The sequence below is a fragment of the Phoca vitulina genome, unplaced genomic scaffold (assembly GCF_004348235.1).
Source record: "Phoca vitulina isolate PV1807 unplaced genomic scaffold, GSC_HSeal_1.0 scaffold39, whole genome shotgun sequence".
NCBI classification, from domain to species: Eukaryota; Metazoa; Chordata; class Mammalia; order Carnivora; family Phocidae; genus Phoca; species Phoca vitulina.
The window spans coordinates 16717972-16743543 of NW_022589742.1; positions in this window are offsets into that span (position 1 = coordinate 16717972).

Here is a 25572-nt window from a genome sequence, read left to right on the forward strand (position 1 = left end):
TGAAAAATGTTTGTGTGTATGTATATACATACATACACACACATACACATACCATAACTTGTTTATCCATTCATCCATCAGTGGACACTTAGGTTGTTTGCATGTTTTGGCTATTGTAAATAATGCTGCTATGAGCACAGGTGTGCAGATATATTTTTGAGTTAGTGTTTTCATTTCCTTTGGATATATTCCCAGAAGTGGGATTGTTGGATCATATAGTAGTTCTATTTTTAATTTTTTGAGGATCATCCTAACTTCTCCATTGTGGCTATACCAACTTATAATCCTACTGACAGTGCACAAGGGTCCACTTTCTCCACATCCATACCAGCATTTGTTATCTCTTGCCTTTTTGATGATGGCCATTCTAGCAGGCATGAGGTGATATCTCATTGTGGTTTTAATTTGTATTTCCCTAATGACTAGTGGTGTTGAGCATCTTTTCATGTACTTCTTGGCCTTTCATATATCTTATTTGGAGAAATGTCTATTCAGGTCTTTTGCTCGTTTTTTAATTGGATTATTTGGATTTTTTTTTGTTGTTGAGTTGTAGGATTTCCTTATATATTTTGGATATTAACCCCTTATCAGACATATGGTTTGCAAATATTTTTTCTCATTCTGTAGGTTGTCTTTGCACTTTGTTGATGATTTCTTTTTGCTGTGCAGAAGCTTTTTAGTTTGATATCGTTCCACATTATTTTTAATTTTGTTGCTTGTGCTTTAGTTTTCATATCAAAAACATTATTACCAAGACCATGTCAAGGAGCTTTATTCCTGTGTTTTCTATTAAGAGTTTCATGGTTTCTGGTAATAAATTTAAGTATTTAACCAATTTTGTATTAATTTTTATGAGTGGTTAAGATATGGGTCCAGCTTCATTCGTTTATATGTGAATATCTAATTATGCCAGCACCATTTATTGAAAAGACTGTCTTTTCTCCATTGAGTATTCTTGGCTCCCTTGTCAAATATTAGTTGGCCAGATATGCTTGGGTTTATTTCTGAGCTCTAGATTCTGTTCTGTTGGTCTATTTGTCTGTTTTTATGCCAGTATAAGACTTTTTAATGATTATAGTTTTATAGTATAGCCTGAAATCAGAAAATGTGATGTCTTTTACTTTGTTTTTCTTTCTCATGATTTCTGCTATTTGGGATCTTTTGTGGTTCCATATAGATTTCAGGATTTTTTTTCTACTTCTGTAAAAAATGCCATTGGAATCTTGATAGGGATTGCATTGAATCTTTAGATGGCTTTAGGTAATATGGACATTTTAACAATATTAATTCTTCCAATCCATGAACACAAAATACTTTTCCATTTATTTGTGTCTTCTTCAATTTTGAAGATAGGTTTTGCATAAAGAGAGAGATGCCAGCAATTGGATTTATCATTTATTCAACATAATGGGCATTTTGGGCTTTTGCTCTCTGCTCTAGGGATAGAGGATACAGCAGTGAACAAAACCAAGTGTTTGCTTTCATACAATGTTTAGTATTTTATTTTATTATTTTTTATTTTTTTTTAAGATTTTATTTATTTATTTGACAGGGAGAGACACAGAGAGAGAGGGAACACAAGCAGGGGGAGTGGGAGAGGGAGAAGCAGTCTTCCCACTGAGCAGGGAGCCCAATGTGGGGCTCGATCCCAGGACCCTGGGATCATGACCTGAGCCAAAGGCAGACGCTTAATGACTGAGCCACCCAGGTGCCCCACAATGTTTAGTATTTTAAGGGGAGACAGATAGTAAGTAGATACACTATGGATTCACAAGTACTTCTGTACCTCCCACAGGGAGATGACATTATTTATCCAATACTAATAGGATGTGAGCTCTGAGTGATTTAAAAAAAAAATGGGTTTGCAGTCATCTATATTTTTATCTAGTTCCCCTTTTTATTAGGTTCTACCAAAGGGTGGTTATTTGATAGAATGAACACATTCTGAGTACCAAGTTCTGTGCTAGGTTCTCTCTATCTCTCATCTACCCACCTAAAATGTACGTACTATTTCCTATTTTAAGATGAAGTTAAAAGTGGTTTACATACATTATTTTCTATTATCCCCATTTTACACATGAAAAAATGGTCTCAGAGATGTAGGGTAATTCACAAGAACACATGGTGAGTAAATAGTAGAAACAGGATTTGAATGCTTGCTTATCACCAGAAACTATTATACACGAACTATCAGACCACTGTGTTTAGCCCAATTAAAATTAAAAACATGACCTAAACTTCTTTTTTAAAAAAGATCTATTTATTTATTTGAGAGAGAGAGAGAGCAAGGGGGAGGGCACGGGGAGAGGGAGAGAAAGAATCTCAAGCAGACTCTGTGTTGAGTGTGGAGCACAACACGGGGCTCAATCTCAGGACCCCGAGATCATGACCTGAATTGAAATCAAGAGTCAGATGCTTAACTGACTATGCCACCCAGGCACCATGACCTAAACTTCTTTACTCCTATATTTTAGCAAGTTACAGTAAAAGGCTCTTGAGTTTTCAGTTTTAATTGGAGTTATAATTAGGCACTATATAACATAATACTGCTGTGAAGGAAGGCTTTGATTCACTAAACCAAATGTTTTGAGGGAGTGGCAGTTATTGGAGGTCTAAAGGAGCACCAGTGCTGTTGAGGCCAAGTCTACCAATGTGCTAACTAGTGTGTGCATCTAGAGGATATTTCTTAAAAGTGTCTTACTGAGCCATACCTTTCTCTGGGTCTCCCTTCCCCTGTCACAAATTTTACTTTTGCTTTCACTTACTGACTTTCTGGATTTCACAATGTCATTAATTGCCTGGCCCAAGTCCCTGCTGCAGTGCTGTGATTGAAGAAGCATTACAATCTGTCCCTGGTCATGAGGAGGGGCTGGGCCTCAGGGGTGGGAGGTAGCACGCTGCTTTTAATTAACTACAGATGATTTCCCATAACCTAGATGCAGTTCCGGAGTGTTGCAGCTCAGATCATTTGAATAACAGCCTGCATTGATTGAGAGCTCCCATCCCCTGATGGGAGTCTGTCTAGTTTGAGCTAAAGAAGCTGATGTGATTAAGTGTGGGGTTTTTGATTAGGTGGACTTTGACAAGGCTTATTTGATTGTGTCAAGCTGGGGTTTCTTGAGGAATTGCCTCTGTCTTGAAATTGAACCACAACTTGACATGTCTGGGAACTTGGGATTTCTGGGCTGTGAGGCCGAAGGAATTAATTTTAATTGGCTAAATGTAAAGACTGAGGGATTCAGAATACCATGCAAGCCCCCATTATCTCAAACAACCATTTGTTTTCTTATCATGGACCCTAATTTCAATGATATTCACAGGCTCGGCAGATCATTTTAATCTTTGCACTGGGTCTGAGAATTACAAATGTACCCAGCCAGAGAAGTTCCTTGGCTTCACCCTACAGGGTTCATACTGGAGCCATGTTTTACTCAAACATCCTTAATAGAGCCTCTAGGCAGGACATCTGCAGCAAGGCAATGGAGAGAGTAAGGGAGGTCAAAGTGGGCTTAATGTTTACATCAGGTGCAACTAATTATTAATTTCACTAAATGCTGTAACGTTCTGTCCTTTCTGGGTAGTGAAAACCTATGGGGCCTATCAGAAAGATCAAGTTCAGTAGTTCCTTAATTACTGCAAGGCTTCATCTTACTGGCATTTCAAAAGAATTCCCAGGCTACCTCCCCTATTAAAGTCAGGGGAGTCTTAACATTGTGGGGAATGGAGTATCCATATGCATATATTTCTTATGTTTGAATGTTGCTGAACATTTAACCTTATATATAAGAACACAGTTGTACATATTTCTTATGTTCATTTAGTGTTTAACTTCTGACAGGGCAGTTCGGATAGTTTGGGAAAGAGGGGGACTCTCTGAGATAAGGGAAATTGATCTCATATTGTAGGCCCCTTTATTTTGGGCAACAGGTTATTAATGTCCACCTCAAAGCTCTTAGATGGACCCAGCTTTCCATTGAACTAATTCCACAATGGCTTTCCAGCCTTCCATCACCAATAGCATCTTGCTAATGACACAGAGCCTTAAACCTGTTTTTTTAAGGCATGAATATCTGTTGAATGAGAGCTATTTTTGAAGAGAAGCAGACGTAATACTCAAACTCAGTTCTTTGGGTGATTCTATAGTAATTGTATGCCAGATCTATATGTCTCCCCCCTCTTCTGCTACCAACTTATAAAAGGCAAGTGTCTAAAGTAACACAAAAGCTTCAATGACCCATCCAGCCTAGAATTTCACCAGTAACCATGTCAGCAAAGTATAGTGAGACACCATGGTTACTTGCGTGATGCTCTCCTAGTATTTCTAATTTCCTGAAATTTAGGAGAAACAGCCAGCCAGACGTACACTCTCTTCCATGCTTCCCTGGTCACAGCATCTTCCTTATGAATTAAAATTAAGAAAGATTAATTAGTTTGCTGCTGTAGAGCATGTGGAATATGGCTGCTCCCACGATGCATGTAGAGAGGGTGCTATAGGCCTATGATTCATTGCTCTGTCAGCAGTGTGAGATACACTGTATGAAAATGCCATATAAATGCAAATACAAATACAAACACCACTTTCCCCTGTTGGCTAGAGATAAGGTGCTCATCCAGATGAGACATTAAGATTTAAAAGCAGAAAAGTATAGCTGGGAGTGAAAAAATACACAATTACTCCTCAAAGTTTCCTTTTTAAGAAAGTCAGTAAGGTGCTTGTTGTCCCCCTCCCCCAACCAATGACAGTTATTCACACAACCTAAATGGGTAGGCCATAGTCAGAAACAATGAATTTGTGATTAATTCAATCAGGAAGTGGAGAAATTCAGAAATAGGATTGGGAGATGGGTGATTTAATGTACAAAAGGAGGTTATTTTCCCCAGAGGTGAGCAGCTTACAACCAAGTTGCCCCTGATGTGGGCTTTAGACATTGACTTAATAATGAATTTGGGTCTTAATTTTATAATCCCTTACATTCTTAAAGTGCTTTGGATGGAAGGGGGAAAAAAAGCAACAAAGCAGCCCAGTGAAGTTCCCTGCCATTTGCTTGGCATTTTCTTCCTAAGGAGAAGAGGGGTTTGCAGAGAACCATTTTCTCAGTTGTGCTTCCTGATTATGTTTCAGCTTGATGGTTTACTGTTGATATATGAAGAGATGTCTTAAGATGAATGTGAAAGAAGAATGAATAATGGAATTATGGAATTTTAGAGCTGCAGTGGGCCTTAGAGGATTTTATCACTATTCCAGAATGAAAATTTAGCCAGACTCTGTCAATAGTGAAACTTTCATTCCAATCAGCATTCTTGTATAAGAGCCTGAAAAGTCCCATTTGGGTTTCATCTAGTCTAGAATTACAAAAACTGGGACCCCAAACCAAAAGATGTCTTGGGGGCAGACCTGCTTGTCCTTCCTGACATCATCCTCAAAGCTAAGGAATCTCCTAAGCAACACACATTTCCCTTTATAACCTTTTTGAAAGATGACACTTAATTATTGAAACTCTTCTTGAACCACTTTATATTACCTGCCTGCCCCCTGTCTTGGAGCACTGTGTTCATGACAACTTCAGTTTATTGGTTCCAAAGCTATTTTTGTAGAGTATCACATTTGGAATGTGGCCAGGTAGCTTAGTTTTAAACTTTTGGGAATATGTGTCTTTCCTTTTAGACTCATAAGCAAGAAAACCATTGTCAACAATGTCATTCAGATGATCTTAGTGTTGTCACTTTTCTCTGTTTAATACTTGCAGTGGCTTCTAATTGTCTACTGTATCTAAGGAACATTGGTCAATTTGGCATGCAGAACCTGCCACTAATTTAATTGTTGATCATTTATATCAGGGCTCAGCAAACTTTGGCCCATGGGCTGGTCACCTGTTTTTACAAATAAAGTTTTATTGGAATACAGCCATGCTCTTGTTTATATATTATCTTTGGCTCTTTTCCCACCACAACAGTGTAGTTGCAACAGAGATTTTGGCCCACCCTATGAAGACAAAAATATTTAAAATGTAGTCATTTACAGAAAAAGGTTGATAACATCTGGTCTGTATCACTGGTTTTTAATTAGAGATGTACAACACAATCATAGGAGGAACTTTTTAAAAATACAGATTGCTAGAACCATACCTTGATTCTATTAAATAAGAACATTCCCCTATGTTTATTGCAGCATTATTTAAAATAGCCAAAAATAGCAATAACCTAAGTTTCCATCAATAGATGAATGGATAAAGATGTACACAGTCAATTGAATATTAGTCATAAGAAAGGATGAGATCATACCATTTACAAACATGGATGGACCTAGAGGGTATTATGTTAAGTGAAATAAATCAGACTGAGTAAGACAAATAGCATATGCTTTCACTCATACATGGAATCTAAAAAACAACATAAATGAGTAAGTAAACAAACAAAAAGCAGAATCAGACCTGTAAATACAGAGAAGAAAATTATGGTTGCCACAGGGAAGGGGGGGAGGGGTATAGGCAAAATGTGTAAAGGGGAGTGGGACATATAGGCTTCCAGTTATGGAATGAATAAGTCATGGGAATAAAAGGCACAGCATAGGGATTACAGTTAATGATATTGTAATAGCATTGTATGGTGACAGATGGTAGCTACACTTGTGGTGAGCATAGCATAGCATATAGAGAAGTTGATCACTATGTTGTACACCTGAAATTAATGTAACATTGTGTGTCAAACATACAAAAAAATTTTTTTTCAAAAATGGACATTCATGGGTGGTACTTGGGCTTGGTGTTTTGAAAAAATAAAGTCCCAGGTGATATTGATATACCTCAGGTAGGAAGTACTGTTTTCTATGAACATTTCAACTTATAACAAAAGCCTATGGGTACAGTTTGCATTGCATTAAAAATAACAACAGAAATTTCACTAATTCTTGCCAAATTAATGACATAGGATCTTCATATCCCTTCCAAAGTCATACCTAAGATATTGTTGGGAGTTCCCAGGGGTTTTTATGTGTGGTCTTTTTTTTTATTGACGTTTAATTGAAATACACATGGGTAGCATTGAATAAGTTTGACATTGCTAATTGCTACCTGCCACTAATTATCATAAATAGGCATTATGTATCCTCATGTCCATAAAGCACTATCCACTCTGCCAGGTATTGCCTTGTCTGTCAGGTACCACTGTATTGTCACAATTGATGAAAAGATGTCATCAGCCACCAGGATGTCAAAGATACACTGGGTTTTCAAAGAATACAAGAACACTAATTCAAAGGGATACATGCACCCTTATATTTATAGCAGCATTATTTATAATAGCCAAGTTATGGAAGCAACCCAAGTGTCCATCAACTGATGATAGATAAAGAAAATGTGATACGGGGGGAGGAGCAAGATGGCAAAGGAGTGGAGACCTAAATTTCATCTGGTCCCAGGAATTCAGCTAGATAGTTATCAAACCATTCTGAACGCCTACAAATTCAACAGGAAATTGAAGAAAAGAATAGCAGCAATGCTATGACCAGAAAAGCGACCACTTTCTGGAAAGTAGGACATGGGTAGAAGTGAATATAAGGTAATATTTAGGAAGATAGACTGCGGGGGGACGGAGCCTCCATCAGCCAGCTACGGGCAAGTGATAGAGCACGGGAGCACAAAATAGGAACTTTTAGAAGTTGGCTCTGCTGAGGGACGTTGCTCCAGGGGCTAAGCAGGGGGTGGAACCCTCACTGGGACAGTGTGGTCTCAGGACCCTTGGGGTCACAGAAAGACCGGGGGTGCCTGAGTGTGGCAGAGCTCCCAGGTATTGTTGCCGGGAAGCCAGCTGCAAAGACAGAGCCAAGGAGTAGGCTCTCAGCTTGGGGTTGCCATAAACCATGATCCACAGTACAGTTGGGCCACTACTCTTGGAGCAGGGACCCAATAAGTGGCAGATCCAGGGAGATTCCCCTTCCTCCCCTGGGAGGAGTGGCATGGGAGCATACCACAGGAATCTGCTGGGTTTAGAGATTCCAAATTGGGTCATGTGCCAGAGATAGAAACACTCGGTCACAGGCCCAGTGAGCATGGATGAAGCCAGAAACCAGGAAGACAGGAATGATTGACTGCTTTTCTCTGAGGGCTCCCTGAGGAGTGGGGCCCTCAGTTCTTGGCTCCTCTGGGGCCAGAGATTGGGAGGCCGCCATTTTCACTCTTGTCCTCCAAAGCTGTATGGAAAGTTTTCAGGGAACAAAAGCTACCAAGAGCAAACCTGAGTCAATTACTTAGCCTGGCCCCTGGCAAGGGCAGTACAATTCCACCTCGGGCAAAAGCATTTGAGAATCATTGCAACAGGCCCCTCCCCCAGAAGATCAGCAAGAACATCCAGCCAAGACCCAGTTTACTGATCAATGAGAACTGCAAAACTCCAGCGCTAGGGGAATACAGCACATAGAATTCATGGCTTTTCCCCCATGATTCTTTAGTCTTTCAAAGTTAATTTTTTAAATTTTTTAATTTTTTTCTTTTTCTATTTTTCTTGAGTTTTTCTTCTTTCCTTTTTCAATCAACATCTTATCAATTCCTTTTTTAAAATCTTTTTCAATTTTCATTTTTACAGTCATATTCTATCCCTTCATTGTATTTAACCTTATTTTTTGTATATATATAAGTTTTCCTTTCTTTAAAATTTTGGGATACAGTTTCTTCTAACAGACCAAAATATACCCTAAATCTAGTGTATGGCTTTGTTCTAGTCTCCCACCTGATCACATTCTCTCCTTTTTTTTTTTCTTTCTTTTTTCAATGAACTTCTTATCAATTCCTTTTTTAAAATCTTTTTTAATTTTCATCTTTACAGTCATATGCCATCCCTTCATCATATTTACCCTTATTTTTGTATATATATAAGTTTTTCTCTTGTTAAAATTTTGGGAGGCAGTTTCTTCTAACAATCCAAAATACACCCAAAATCTAGTGTGTGGCTCTGTTCTATTCACTAGCTTGATCATATTCACTTTTTTTCTTTTTTTTTCATTTCTTTCCCCCCGGTTCCAGGTCTCTTCAGATTTGCTGAGTGTAAATTTTTCTGGGGTCATTGCTGCCCTTTTAGCACTTTGTTCTCTCATTCATCTATTCTTCTCTGGACAAAAGGACAAAACAGAAAAACTCACCTCAAGAAAAAAGAACAAGAGACAGTACCGACTGCCAGGGACCTAATCAATACAGACATTACTAAGATGTTGGAACTACTGTTCAGAATGACAATTATAAAGATACTAGCTGGGCTTGAAAAAAGCATAAAAGATACTAGAGAATCCCTTTCTGGAGAAATAAAAGAACTAAAATCTAACCAAGTCAAAATCAAAAAGGCTATTAATGAGGTGCATTCAAAAATGGAGGCTCTAACTGCTAGGATAAATGAGGCAGAAGAGAGAATTAGTAATATAGAAGACCAAGTGATGGAGAATAAATAAGGTGAGAAAAAGAGAGATAAACAACTACTGCATCACAAGGGGAGAATTTGAGATATAAGTGGTACCATATGATGAAACAACATTAGAATAATTGGGATCCCAGAAGAAGAAAGAGAGAGGGGCAGAAGGTATATTGGAGCAAATTATAGCAGTGAACTTCCCTAATTTGGGGAAGGAAACAGGCATCAAAATCCAGGAGGCACAGAGAACCCCCATCAAAATCAATAAAAATAGGTCAACACCCCAACATCTAATAGTAAAACTTACAAGTCTCAGAGACAAAGAGAAAATCCTGAAAGCAGCTTGGGACAAGAGGTCTGTAACCTACAATGATAGAAACATTAGATTGGCAGCAGACCTATCCACAGAGACCTGGCAGGCCAGAAAGGACTGACATGATATATTTAGAGCACTAAACAAGAAAAATATATAGCCAAGAATACTATATCCAGCTATGCTGTCATTGAAAATAGGAGAGATAAAAAGCTTCCAGGACAAACAAAAACTAAACTTGCAAACACGAAACTAGCCCTACAAGAAATATTGAAAGGGGTTCTCTAAGCAAAGAGAGAGCCTAAAAGTAACAAAGAACAGAAAGGAATAGAGACTAACCTTAACCCTAAACCTAACTCATACAGGAATTCAGTAAAGTGGCAGGATATAAAATCAATGCACAGAAATCAGTGGCATTCCTATACACCACCAACAAAACAGAAGAAAGAGAAATTAAGGAGTCGATCCCATTTACAATTGCACCCAAAACCATAAGATACCTAGGAATAAATCTAACCAAAGAGGCAAAGGATCTGTACTCAGAAAACTATAAAATACTCATGAAAGAAATTGAGGAAGACACAAAGAAATGGAAAAACGTTCCATGCTCATGGATTGGAAGAACAAATATTGTGAAGATGTCAATGCTACCTAGAGCAATCTACACATTCAATGCAATCCCTATCAAAATACCATCCACTTTTTTCAAAGAAATGGAACAAATAATCCTAAAATTTGTATGGAACCAGAAAAGACCCTGAATAGCCAGAGGCATGTTGAAAAAGAAAAGCAAAGCTGGTGGCATCACAATTCCAGACTTCAAGCTCTATTACAAAGCTGTAATCAACCAGACAGTATGGTACTGGCACAAAAACAGACACATAGATCAATGGAACAGAATAGAGAGCCCAGAAATGGACCCTCAACAATTTGGTCAACTAATCGTCAACAAAGCAGGAAAGAATGTCTAATGGTAAAAGACAGTCTCTTCCACAAATGGTGTCGGGAAAATTGGACAGCCACATGCAGAAGAATGAAACTGGACCATTTCCTTACACCACACACAAAAATAGACTCAAAATGGATGAGACCTAAATGTGAGATAGGAGTCCATCAAAATCCTAGAGAACACCGGCAGCAACCTCTTCAACCTCAGCTGCAGCAACTTCTTCCTGGAAACATCATCAAAGGCAAGGGAAGCAAGGGCAAAAATGAACTATTGGGACTTCATCAAGATAAAAAGCTTTTGCTCAGCAAAGGAAACAGTCAACAAAACCAAAAGACAACCGACAGAATGGGAGAAGATATTTGCCAATGATATATCAGATAAAGGGCTAGTATCCAAAATCTATAAAGAACTTATCAAACTCAACACCCAAAGAACAAAGAATCCAATCAAGAAATGAGCAGAAGACATGAACAGACATTTTTCCAAAGAAGACATCCAAATGGTGAACAGACACATGAAAAAGTGCTCAACATTGCTCGGCATCAGGGAAATCCAGATCAAAACCTCAATGAGATACCACCTCCCACCAGTCAGAATGGCTAAAATTAACAAGTCAGGAAATGACAGATGTTGGCGGGGATGAGGAGAAAGGGGGAAACCTCCTACACTGTTGGTAGGAATGCAGGCTGGTGCAGCCACTCTGGAGAACAGTATGGAAAACAGTATGGAGGTTCCTCAAAAAGTTGAAAATAGAGCTACCCTATGACCCAGCAATTTGACTACTGGGTATTTACCCCAAAGATACAAATGTAGTGATCCGAAGGGGTACGTGCAGCCTGATGTTTATAGCAGCAATGTCCACAATAGCCAAACTATGGAAGGAGCCAAGATGTCCATCGACAGATGAATGGATAAAGAAGTGGTATATATATATACAATGGAATATTATGCAGCCATCAGAAGGAATGAAATCTTGCCATTTGAACGACGTGGATGGAACTGGAGGGTATTATGCTGAGTGAAATAAGTCAATCAGAGAAAAACATGTATCATATGATCTCACTGGTATGAGGAATTCTTAATCTCAGGAAACAAACTGAAGGTTGCTGGAGTGGTGGGGGGTGGGAAGCATGGGGTGGCTGGGTGAAAGATATTGGGGAGGGTATGTGCTATGGTGAGCACTGTGAATTGTGTAAGACTGTTGAATCACAGACCTGTACCTCTGAAACAAATAATACATTATATGTTAAAAAAAAGAGAGAGAGAGAAGAAGATAGTAGGATGGAAAAATGAAGGGGGGGAATTTGGAGGGGGAGACTATGGACTCTGAGAAACCCGAGAGATTACGGACTCTGAGAAACAAACTGAGGGTTCTAGAGGGGAGGGTGGTGGGGGGATGGGTTAGCTTGGTGATGCGTACTAAAGAGGGCACATACCGAAAGGAGCACTGGGTGTTATATGCAAACAATGAATCATGGAACACTACATCAAAAACTAATGATGTAATGTATGGTGATTAATATAACATAATAAAATAAAATTAAAAAAAGACACAGGGTATCAGATTGGATAAAAAAACAAGACCCACTGATATGCTGTTTACAAGAGACTCATTTCAGACCCAAAGACACCTCCGGATTTAAAGTTAGGGGGTGGAAAACAGTTTACCATGCTAATGGATTTCAAAGGAAAGCTGGGGTGGCAATCCTTATATCAGACAAAATAGATTTTAAACCAGAAAACTTAGATTTTAAACCAAAGACTATAATAAGAGATGAGGAGGGACACTATATCCTACTTAAAGGGTCTATCCAACAAGAAGTTCTAACAATTTTAAATATCTATGCCCCTAACATGGGAAAAGCCAATTATATAAGCCAATTAATAACAAAAGCTAAGAAACACATTGACAATAGTACAGTAATAGTAGGGGACTTTAACACCCCCTCACTGAGATGGACATATCATCTAAGCAAGAGATCAGCAAGGAAAGAAAGGCTTTAAATGACACACTGGACCAGATGGACTTCACACATATATTCAGAACATCCATCCCAAAGCAAGAGAATACACATTCTTCCCTAGTACCCATGGAACATTCTCCAGAATAGATCACATCCTGGGTCACAAATCAGGTCTCAACCGGTACCAAAAGATTGGGATCATTCCCTGCATATTTTCAGACCACAATGCTTTGAAACTAGAACTCAATCACAAGAGGATGGTTGGAGAGAACTCAAATACATGGAGGCTAAAAAGCAACCTACTATAGAATGAATGGGTCAACCAGGAAACTAAAGAAGAATTTAAAAAATTTATGGAAACAAATAAAAATGAAAACACAACTGTTCAAAATCTTTGGGATGCAGCAAAGGTGGTCCTAAGGGAAAGTATATGGCAATAGAAGCATTCCTCAAGAAACAAGAAAGGTCTCAAATATACAACCTAAACCTACACCTAAAGGAGCTGGAGAAAGAACAGCAAATAAAGCCTCAACCCAGCAGGAGAAGAGAAATAATAAAGATCAGAGCAGAAATCAGTGAAATAGAAACCAAAAACAAAAAAACAAAAAAACAAAAAAACAGTAGAACAGATCAACAAAACTAGGAGCTGGTTCTTTGAAAGAATTAACGAGATTGATGAACCCCTGGCCAGACTTATCAAAAAGAAAAGATAAATGACCCAAATCAACAAAATCATGAATGAAAGAGGACAGATCACAACCAACACCAAAGAAATATAAACAATTACAAGAACATATTATGAGCAACTATATGCCAGCAAATTAGACAAACTGGAAGAAAAGGATGCATTCCTAGAGACGTATAAACTACCAAAACTGAACCAGGAAGAAATAGAAAACCTGAACAGACCCATAACCACTAAGGAAATTGAAGCAGTAATCAAAAATCTCCCAACAAACAAGAGCCCAAGGCCAGATGGCTTCCCAGGGGAATTCTACCAAACTTTTAAAGAATTAATACCTAGTCTTCTGAAACTGTTCCCCCAAAAAATAGAAATGGAAGCAAAACTTCCAAACTCATTTTATGAGGCCACCATTACCTTGATCCCAAAACCAAAGAAAGACCCCATCAGAAAGGAGAATCACAGGCCAATGTCCCTGATGAACATGGATGCCAAAATTCCCATCAAAATACTAGCCAATAGGATCCAACAGTACATTACAAGGATTATTCACCACGACCAAGTGGGGTTTATTCCTGGGCTGCAAGGTTGGTTCAATGTCTGCAAATCAATCAGTGTGATACAATACATTAATAAAAGAAAGGACAAGAAGCATATGATCCTCTCAATAGATGCAGAAAAAGAATTTGACAAAGTACAGCATCCTTTCTTGATCAAAACTCTTCAGAGTATAGGGGTAGAGGGTACATACCTCAATATCATAAAAGCCATCTATGAAAAGCCCACAGCGAATATCATTCTCAATGGGGAAAAACTGAGAGCTTTTCCCCTAAGGTCAGGAACACGGCAGGGATGTCCACTATCACCACTGCTATTCAACATAGTATTAGAAGTCCTAGCCACAGCAATCAGACAACAAAAAGAAATAAAAGGCATCCAAATCGGCAAAGAAGAAGTCAAACTCTCACTCTTTGCAGATGATATGATACTTTATGTGGAAAACCCAAAAGACTCCACCCCAAAACTGCTAGAACTCATACAGGAATTCAGTAAAGTGGCAGGATATAAAATCAATGCACAGATATCAATTGCATTTCTATACACCAACAGCAAGACAGAGGAAAGAGAAATAAGGAGTTGATCCCATTTACAATTGCACCCAAAACCATAAGATACCTAGGAAGAAATCTAACCCAAGAGGCAAAGAATCTGTACCCAGAAAACTATAGAATACTCATGAAAGAAATTGAGGAAGACACAACAAAATGGAAAAACGTTCCATGCTCATGGATTGGAAGAACAAATATTGTGAAAATGACTACGCTACCTAGAGCTATCTACACATTCAGTGCAACCCTATCAAATTACCATCAATGTTTTTCAAAGAAATGGAACAAATAATCCTAAAATTTGTATGGAACCAGAAAAGACCCTGAATAGCCAGAGGCATGTTGAAAAAAGTAAAGCAAAGGCAGTGGCATCACAATTCCGGACTTCAAGCTTTATTACAAAGCTGTCATCATCAAGACATTATGGTACTGGCACAAAAACAGACACATAGATCAATGGAACAGAATAGAGATCTCAGAAATGGACCCTCAACTCTATGGTTAACTAATCTTTGACAAAGCAAGAAAGAATGTCCAATGGAAAAAAGACAGTCTCTTCAACAAATGGTGTTAGGAAAATTGGACAGCCACATGCAGAAGAATGAAACTGGACCATTTCCTTACACCACACACAAAAATAGACTCAAAATGGATGAAAGACCTAAATGTGAGACAGGAATCCATCAAAACCCTTGAGGAGAACACAGGGAACAATGTCTTTGACCTCAGCTGCAGCAACTTCTTCCTAGACACATCATCAAAGGCAACGGAAGCAAGGGCAAAAATGAACTATGGGGACTTCATCAAGATAAAAAGCTTTTGCACAACAAAGGAAACAGTCAACAAAACCAAAAGACAACCGACAGAATGGGAGAAGATATCTGCAAATGACATATCAGATAAAGGGCTAGTATCCAAAATCTATAAAGAACTTATCAAACTCAACACCCAAAGAACAAAGAATCCAATCAAGAAATGGGCAGAAGACATGAACAGACATTTCTGCAAGAAGACATTTAAATGGCCAACAGACACATGAAAAAGCACTCAACATCACTCAGCATCAGGGAAATACCAGTCAAAACCTCAATGAGATACCACTTCACACCACTCAGAATGGCTAAAATTAACAAGTCAGGAAATGACAGATGTTGGCGAGGATGCGGAGAAAGGGGAACCCTCCTACACTCTTAGTGGGAATGCAAGCTGGTGCAGCCACTCTGGAAAACAGTATGGAGGTTCCTCAAAAATTTGAAAATAGAGCTACCTTATGACCCAGCAATTGCACTACTGTGTATTTACCCCAAAGATACAAATGTAGTGATCTGAAGGGGCACGTACATGGCAATGTTTATAGCAGCAATGTCCACAACAGCCAAAGTATGGAAAGAGCCTAGAAGTCCATCAACAGATGAATGGTTAAAGAAGATGTGTGTGTGTGTGTGTGTGTGTGCACATATCTTCTGCAAGTTTCATTCTTCTGCATGTGGCTGTCCAATTTTCCTAACACCATTTGTTGAAGAGACTGTCTTTTTTCCATTGGACATTCTTTCTTGTTTTGTCGAAGATTAGTTAACCATAGAGTTGAGGGTCCATTTCTGAGATCTCTATTCTGTTCCATTGATCTATGTGTCTGTTTTTGCACATACACACACACACACACACACACACACACACACACTGGAATATTATTCAGCCATCAAAAAATGAAATCTTGCCTTTTGCAACTACATGGATGGAACTAGAAGGTATTATGCTAAGCTAAATAATTCATTCAGAGAAAGACAATTATCATATGATCTCACTGATATGAGGAATTTGAGAAACAAGACAGAGGGTCATAGGGGAAGGGAAGGAAAAATGAAACAAGATGAAACCAGAGAGGGAGACAAACCATAAGAGACTCTGAATCTCAGGAAACAAACTGAGGGTTGCTTGAGTGGAGGGGGGGTGGGAGGGATATGGTGGCTGGGTGATGGACATTGGGGAGGTTATGTGCTATGGTGAGCACTGTGAATTGTGTAAGACTGATGAATCACAGACCTCTACCCCTGAAACAAATAATACATTATATGTTAATAAATAAATAAATAAAAATAAAAACAAAAATAATGTGATACACCCATGTGCACACACGCACGTGCACACACACACACACACACACACACACATACACACACAATGGAATACTATCCAGCCATCAAAAAGTATGGTGATTAAGGAGCCTACTTGTCATGATGAGCACAGGATGATGTTTGGAACTGTTGCATTACTATACTGGACACCTGAAACTAATATAATACTGTATGTTAACTAACTGGAATTACAATTAAAACTTAAATCAAAAAGAGATACACTGGGATTTATTGGTAAGTATAAACCAATCCTCCCTCTCCGTTCTGTACTCCATTATATTACAGGCATCCCCAGGTACTGATGTTGATACCACAACATCTTACAGAGATAATAGTAAAACTTTTAAATTTTACTTGTTCTTTATAAGTCTCAGCATGAATCTAACATGGACCGGTTCAGGAAATGTACTCATTATACTCAGATTCATCTACTCTTTGTTTTTGTACTAAACTTTTTATGTCTGGTTATTTTTTCACTTTGAAGAATTTTCTTTTAGAAGGTCTCTCAGGCCCTCAAGTAAGTAGGCCACCAGTTTCCCAGGCCTGACAAAATATGTCTGAATCCCATCATAGGCTCTTGCTGGAAAACCATTCATTCCTTTGGCCTCTAGTTCTTACCCCACAACCCTCAAAGGACTTTTAGCAAAATTTCAATTCTATAATTAGCATGAAATTTAAATTCTTTCAGTGTACATTTATTCTTATCAGGAAGTGAGTCATACAGTTCTGAAGGAAAGAGTTAGCTGGGTGGATACTCTTTTCTTTAAATGAACAAAGAAAAACAAAATAAATTGTATATTGAGAGTTATTGCCAAAGTTGAAAGTGTCTAGAGAAGGCTGTTCATGGTGTTTAAGAAGTTTAGAAAACAGTTTAATTGAGGGAATGGGTATATTTACCCTCAAGAAGAGGAGCCAAAAGAGAGCTACAATAGATGACTTCACATATTTGAAAGGATGCTGTATAGAAGGATTTAGCTTGTTCTTTATAGCTGAGTTTGGGCAGAACTATGACCAGTAAATGAAAACCAGAATGAAACAGAGTTAACTTGAGTCTAAGAAAAGGACTTTGTGACATTAGAATGGACTCTTGTAAAAAAGTAGTAAATTCCTCTTTACTGTATATACCTTAATTAAACCTAGATGGCCAACTGCCTGGGATTTAGCACATGGGACTCCTGCACTGGATGGGAGGCTTAGCTAGATCAATAGATTTCAGACTTCTCTGAGAGGCCCTAAAGTATTCCATATTAGTTGCATCAGAAGCAGCTAGCTAAGTATGAAGTGGGGAAGGTAGGAGAGAAAGATAAAAGTAAATTTACAAAAAGAAGAGGAGACAGAATAGTACCGTAGAATCATTCTTGACCACTATTGCATCCCCAACCCCCAAGATACCATTTGGTATATAATAAGTACTCAGTAAACAATCAGTGAATGAATTAGTGAATTAATGAATGAGAGAAAATAACTCACTACCAATAAAAACAATGACAAAGAAGTAGAATACAAGAATAAAAATGTAAGCAGTATGTGTTTGTGTTGTTTGTGGGGGGAGTGTGGAGGAGCAGTGAATCTATTACTAAAGATTCCTGGGGTAGAGGAAAGTGAGTTTCAAAGTGAATTTGAGTTTTGAAGGAGATGAAATGGCAGAAGGTGAAGTAAGAGAAGGCAGAATAACAATACAAGTTCCCTAAGAAACAGGTGCTTTATATATCTTGTTTACTTGTACATTCCCAGGGCATGATCGAGTTCCTAGCATATAAGTAGGTGAAAATATACTACATTTGTTAGCATACATGTGAAATAGAATAGAATTTGTTAGAATACATGTGAAATATACATTTGTTAAATGTATACTTGTATATATATGTAGTAATGGAAATGAGTCCTATAGAGCACACCATGGGTTTATCTTGGAATTTCAAATATGAAAGGTGCGAGTACTTTTCAAACTCATTGTTTCTAAACCTCCATTTTTAAATGATATTCTAGAATATCCTTTTTCTGGATAAACATTGTTAGTGGTCTCCAACCATTCTTCACGCTATATTTTGCTTATGCCACTTGCTAGCTGTGTGTCCTTGGATAAATTTATAACCACTCTGAACTTCTGTTTCCCTCTCTGTGAAATAGAGATAATAACAATGATACCTCATAGAACTGTTGTGAGGATTCAATGAGATAATTTGTGTAAAGTGTTGGCACATGATACATGATCTTTTTTTCTTTCAAAAGTCTGACATGGTATAGTGGAGTCATCCAACATTGGTTCAAATACTGGCACTACATTTTATTAGCTGTTTGAACTTGGACATGTTATTTAACATTTCTGAGCCTCAGAGTAGCCTTGTTCAAAGGATTATTGGGAGGGCTAAATGAGATAATACATCTAAAGTATTAAGTACAGTACATGATAAGTGCTTAATAAGTGGTAGCTATTATGGATCTCAAGATCTCTGGATCTCAAGAGCTTCTGTTCTAATCAACTTTTCCTGAACACACTCCCAGTTGGTGCACAGTCTTCTGAAAGAGTGGTGGCCAGAAGTCAGCAGAGTACTATAAGTGTGGCCTGACCAGAGGGTAATGGACCAGCCCTAATATTTCCTTAAATATCATACATTTAATACAGTAAGTTAGACTGCATTAGCTTTTTTTGCTAGCCCTTGATCAATGCTGGTTCAGATTTAACTTACTGGGAGGAGTATCACACTCTCCCTACACTTCTCTTGTCTATGTGAATGTGGTTTCTTGGATACACACTTATGACTTTTGGGGTTATGAATCCCATCTATTTACTTTTTAGCTATGGACCAGATGGTTAACTTTAGAGCACTCAGCTTCCCAGTTATAGGGTGGGTGCAATAGCTTGCATCCACCCCAGCAAGGTGTCAAAAGAGTTGATAAATTTAAAAAGTCCTTAGAGATTTTCTACAGGATATGAAGGAAACACTGTTACCTGAAGTAGCAATGTTTCTTCCGGAATGGTTAGCTATATCTCATTGCTTTCTGTAAATACACACTGGAACAATTCAGATGTTTCCGAAGGACATTATTTATTCAACATGCCATTAGGCTTGCCCTGCCTGGTTGTATTGATAACACTTGATCTTGTACCTTGAAAAGTCCATTACTAAGAGGCCATTGAAGTCCATGGCAAGGGCAATGAAAACCTGAGCTCCAATTGAAAATATTTTTCTAAAATAGTAGGCAATGGGGAATTTCTATCCTTACGTGTACCTGTATTTGTGCTGTACTGTGAACAGTAATAAACAATATATCATAGAGTTTTAAGAGCATGGACTCTGAAATCAGACTGCTTGGATTTGAATTCTAGCTATAACATATACTAGCTGTGTGACCTTAGGCAGATTATTTGTGCCTCAGTTTCTTTATAACATTGGGATAAAAGTAGTAATTATCTCATAGGGTTGTTATGAGGATTAAATGAATTTATATACATTTAGCACTTAGAATAGTGCCTTGTAGGTAGTAACTGCTATGGGTTAGCTATAATTCTTATTCTAGTATTACTATAATTCTTGCTATAATTCCAGTATTACTCTCCTGCTGGGTTTTCCAGATATGTTAGTGAGCACAAGACCTCAACTGATATCCTAATCCATTAGGAAATCCTGTTGGGTCTACCTTCAAAATCTGTCCAAAATTTCACCACTTCTCATTTCCACCTCTACTGAGCTGATCTAAATCACTATTGTCTCTTTTTCTAAATATTTCAGTAGCCTTCAAATAGCTCTCTACTTTCACTCTTGCTCTGACCTCCCGCCTCCCACCAGTTTTTTCTTAACACAGCAACTAGAGTGACTACTTAAACCTAAGTTGGATCATGACTTTTCAGTGTTGAACACCCTCTAATGACCTTCATTTCAGAGTAAGCTCCTTATATGGCCTTACAAGGCCCTTCGTGATCAAGTCCCCATGACCTCTCTCACCAGTTCTCCTCAGTCTCCCTCTTAATAAATCCATTCCTGTCATCCTGTCATTTTTGCTATTTTTCAAACATGTCAGACATGCTCCTCAGGGACTTTGCATTTGCTTTCTTCTCTGCATGGAAACTCTTCCCCCAGATATCCACATGACTTTCTTTCTTACTGCCTTCAGGTCTTTGCTCAAATCTCATTTTCTTAGTGAAGCCTTTCCTGAACCTTTGTTTAAAACTGCATCCCTTTCAAAATCAGCATCCCCTGTTTTCTGACTCTGATTTTTTTACATAGTGTTGGACACTATTGGGTACAACATATGATTTAGCTTATTTGAACATAACTGTTTTCTACCCTTATCCACAAGAATGTAAGTTCTTTGAGATCAGGTACCATGTTTTGTCCAGTGCTAGATCTGAACTTGGTCATGTAGGTACCCAATATATGTTGGATAGTGTTTAAGCGATTCTCTGGATGTAGTCAAAAGGATTTCGTAGTATTTGGAATTACTAGATACTAAATACCTTAGGTTTTGATATACTCCCTAATGATCTTGAATTATTCTTTTCATTTTCAGAAACAGTGTTATCAGTCATAGTTAATGGAAGGAGCTCTATGTATCTTATTGGAATCTATAGTGTGAGTGGATACGTAATAGGAAAGGAACAGGAGCTTGGGTACCCCGGTGGGATGAGCATCACAAAGGAGTTAGAAAATCTAAAATAATAGAATTCTTAAGTGGAAAGAAGCCTAAAGACATTAGGGAACATATAATTCTTTATTTGACATATGGGAAAATTAATATGCAAAAGGATCCCTGGTTCATTAGCAGCACACTGAGCTTTCAGATTCTAGTCTAGATATCGAGTTCAATGCCATTTTTATTGTATGTGATCCTTATTTCTAGGTGGGGGGCAGTGTACCATCTAGTTAAGGAACATTCAATATATAGAAATAAAAAACTTGAGACCAACTCTAAAACTAAGTGTAAGGGCGGGGCGCCTGGGTGGCTCAGTTGGTTAAGCGACTGCCTTCAGCTCAGGTCATGATCCTGGAATCCTGGGATCGAGTCCCACATCGGGCTCCCTGCTCGGCAGGGAGTCTGCTTCTCCCTCTGACCCTCTCATGCTCTCTCTGTCTCATTCTCTCTCTCAAATAAATAAATAAAATATTAAAAAAAAAAATAAAATAAAACTAAGTGTAAGGGCAAAATAACACTAAAAACCTGGGTACTGAAGTGGGGGGAAGGATGGTCAAAATGGGTATGGGTTAATCTGAGGTGCTTCTTTGACATATTTTTGAGGGAGATAAAGGCTTGAACTGGAAGGGGGAAGAGCTTATATTGTAGATGAGGAAGAGGGATAGACTGCTTGAAATCTTAGAGCAGGAATTAGCAAGTCATTTCTTTTTGTTTCTTTGTGTGGGAGTCAAGGTTACAGCAAAAGATAACCTTGCTTAGAGCAAAGTATCAAGTCTTTGCAAAGTGAGGCTTATTTCACTAAAAACAACTTACTCTCCAGGCTCATAGTTGACTGACATACAGTTGATGCTAGGACATGCTGTTAAACAGTCTTAGAATGACTGTGTGAAAGTGAGGTTAGTGGTTTGTGGGTGCTGAGAGAAGGCAGGAATTGGCTGGATTTTTGCTAGGTACAGGCCAACCAAATAGATGCTAGAAGGGGAATGGGTTTAGAAGATTGGGAAGTGAGGCCTAATTTTTGGAAGAGGAAAAAAGAAATTTGAGCATCCTTCTTTACCTCGTTACATTTTGTTTTCTACCTGGTTGTAACAGAGATGCACATTAATATTTTCTTCCTCAAATCCATGTATCAGACAGTTCTGCCACTTTTTAGATGTGTGACATTGAGCAAGCTGCTTAACCTCTCTGAACCTAACTGTCCTTATCTCTAAAACAGGTGATAAAAACCATAGCTTAGGGTGACTATGATGACTGAAGGGACTGATGCATTTAAAACACTGCCTGTTACATAGTGGGTTCTAAATCATATGTAGCTTTTATTCTGTATAACAAAACTTCCAATTTGTATTATGTGTCATTGAATATACAGCATGATAATATGCATTCTTATTTGTTTCTCACACATAAACCTGGTGAGGCAGATGGCATTTTGGTGGTTGTTATTGTCAATAATTTTATTTTTAAAAAGGGCTATTTTCTGGGCGCCTGGGTGGGTCAGTTGGTTGGGCGACTGCCTTCGGCTCAGGTCATGATCCTGGAGTCCTGGGATCGAGTCCCACATCGGGCTCCCGGCTCAGCGGGGAGCCTGCTTCTCCCTCTGACCCTATCCCCTCTCATGCTGTTTCTCTCTCTCTGTCAAATAAATAAATAAACAAAATCTTTAAAAAAAAAAAGGCTATTTTCTTGTCATTATCATCACTTAAAAGCAATTGCTAGCTTATGCATAAAAAGGCATACCTTTTCAGTTGGTTTTCTATGTGGAATCATTTTCTTTCCTATACTATTTCAAAATTCAGGACCAATGCCTACATCTTACTAAATGACTATTTCTGTAGTCACTTCTTTATACCAAACAAATGTGGGCATTTTTTGAGAGGAGCTCTTTAAAGGGCACTATAATGTTTCTGCTTTTAGAGATGGACTTTTCTGACCTTTTAGAAGCTAAGACCTTTTATCCACAAGGAGGATGATATCTGTTTATACTGATGATTTCTCTTATGTGAGTGTCCAGTTAAATGATATAGAGGGTTGTTGATGTTGAAGTGCCATATGCTGAGTCCAGGTGGGGCTTAGAGTTTATATAAGGGTGCTGGAGGCTACAGTTGTGAAATAGCTAAAGACAGATGGCCACATGTTCCTTGTGTAATATCCATCAAGGAATAAGCATTCACATTGTATGTAAACAGGATTGTGAGCAAGAGAAACAGTTGACACTGTGAACACTGAAGTGAAGAAATGGAACCAAAGTCTCTGAATACTTTTGGAGATCAATTTCTCAGAGACTTGACTCCCAGAAATACTCTTTGCAATATTTGAGATATAGTCTAAGACTGTAGCTGCTTGAGAGAAATACAGAAACAAAGAAAAAAACCCCACACATTCACAGTCACAGACAAAAAATCAGAGTCAAATTAAGAAAGAGAGATTGAGGGGCGCCTGGGTGGCTCAGTCAGTTAAGCATCTGCCTTTGGCTCAGATCATGATCCCGGTGTCCTGGGATTGAGCCCCGCATCGGGGTCCCTAATCAGCAGGGAGTCTGCTTCTCCCTCTGCCCCTCGCCCCACTTGTGCTCTCTCTCTCTTACTCTGTCTCTCTCTCAAATAAAAAAAAAAATGTTTTTTAAAAAAAGAAAGACTGAGTTAGAGACAGACTGAGGAAAACATAGGCAGAGAGAAACAGACCTCAGAGAACTCCATTATTCTCTATATTAATGTAGAACTCTGCTTTGGCTGGAGTTCAGAATAAGTCAAACAACTTGCCATGGGGACTGCTTATAAAACCAGGAGTACAAGGTGTACTGAAAAATGTCATTGTTCTGCTGAGAGACACTGGAACCATATGGAACATTTGGGGGAATCTATAATCTGAAAAATCCATAATGGGAGGTAGGGATTGGGGTTCCTAAATAGCTATAGAATGTACAATGCCTTTGAGTCACCAAAATAATCAAGTTCTAGTGGCCAAGTTTCCTACTCTGCATCTAGAAGGCCAGAGGCCAGACAAAGCCATCAGGCAAAATTATATGTACAATCAGAAAGCAATTGGTCCTTCTACCCAAGCACATAAAATAGTAGGGAGATAATGGAATGATGAGGCTCAAAAATGTAAGATTCAGGCATGTGTAGCAAAATGGGGTGGGGGAGGGGAGGAAGGTAGTACAGAAAACATGGATAGAAATGATCTAAAAATATAAGATGGGCATAATTGAGCTGATATATTAACAATAATTTAAAGAAATGACAAAATAGTAGATAGCCTAAGATTGAGACTAAGAAAGCAAAAGAGGCTTTAATCTACATATCCTGATGGATGGTTGCTCATCCAACAGAGGAGCAATCTATTAGATTTAGATCTGAAGAATGCTTTAATTGTCTTGAAAGTGATTATCTTCAATTAAGAATACTGATGTGAGGAATTCTTAATCTCAGGAAACAAACTGAGGGTTGCTGGAGTGGTGGGGGTGGGACGGATGGGGTGGCTGGGTGATAGACATTGGGGAGGGTATGTGCTATGATGAGCGCTGTGAATTGTGTAAGACTGTTGAATCACAGACCTGTACCTCTGAAACAAATAATACATTATATGTTTAAAAAAAAGAAGAAGATAGTAGGAAGGGAAAAATGAAGGGGGGGGAAGTATGAGGGGGAGATGAACCATGAGAGACTATGGACTCTGAGAAACAAACTGATGGTTCTAGAGGGGAGGGGCTGGGGGGGATGGGTTAGCCTGGTGATGGGTATTAAAGAGGGCACGTATTGAATGGAGCACTGGGTGTTACACGCAAAGAATGAATCATGAAACACTACATCAAAAACTAATGATGTATGGTGATTAACATAACATAATAAAATAAAAAAAAAAAGTAAAAAAAAGAAAAAAGAATACTGATCCTAATATTACCTTCAGGGAATTCAGATAAGAAACTTCAGCGATAACCTCTGGCAGGAACCTTCCTAAGTAGAAGTCAGATTTCTTCTATAACAATAACAGCACTGGTAATTATTTTTAAAAATTAGAATTAAGGGGCGCCTGGGTGGCTTAGTTGTTAAGCGTCTGCCTTCGGCTCAGGTCATGATCCCAGGATCCTGGGATCGAGCCCTGCATCGGGCTCCCTGCTCAGCGGGAAGCCTGCTTCTCCCTCTCCCACTCCCCCCTGCTTGTGTTCCCTCTCTCGCTGTCAATCTCTCTGTCAAATAAATAAATAAATAAATAAATCTTAAAAATTAGAATTAAAACAAGTTATACAAGTAAATCATGAGAATGATGCACAGAAACATATACAGAACAGACATGTGAAGGAAAAATTAATTAAAACCACCCCTGCTTTCATTTTTCAGAGCTGACAAGTGTTCATAATTTGGTATCTGTTTTTTTCAGACATTTTTATCT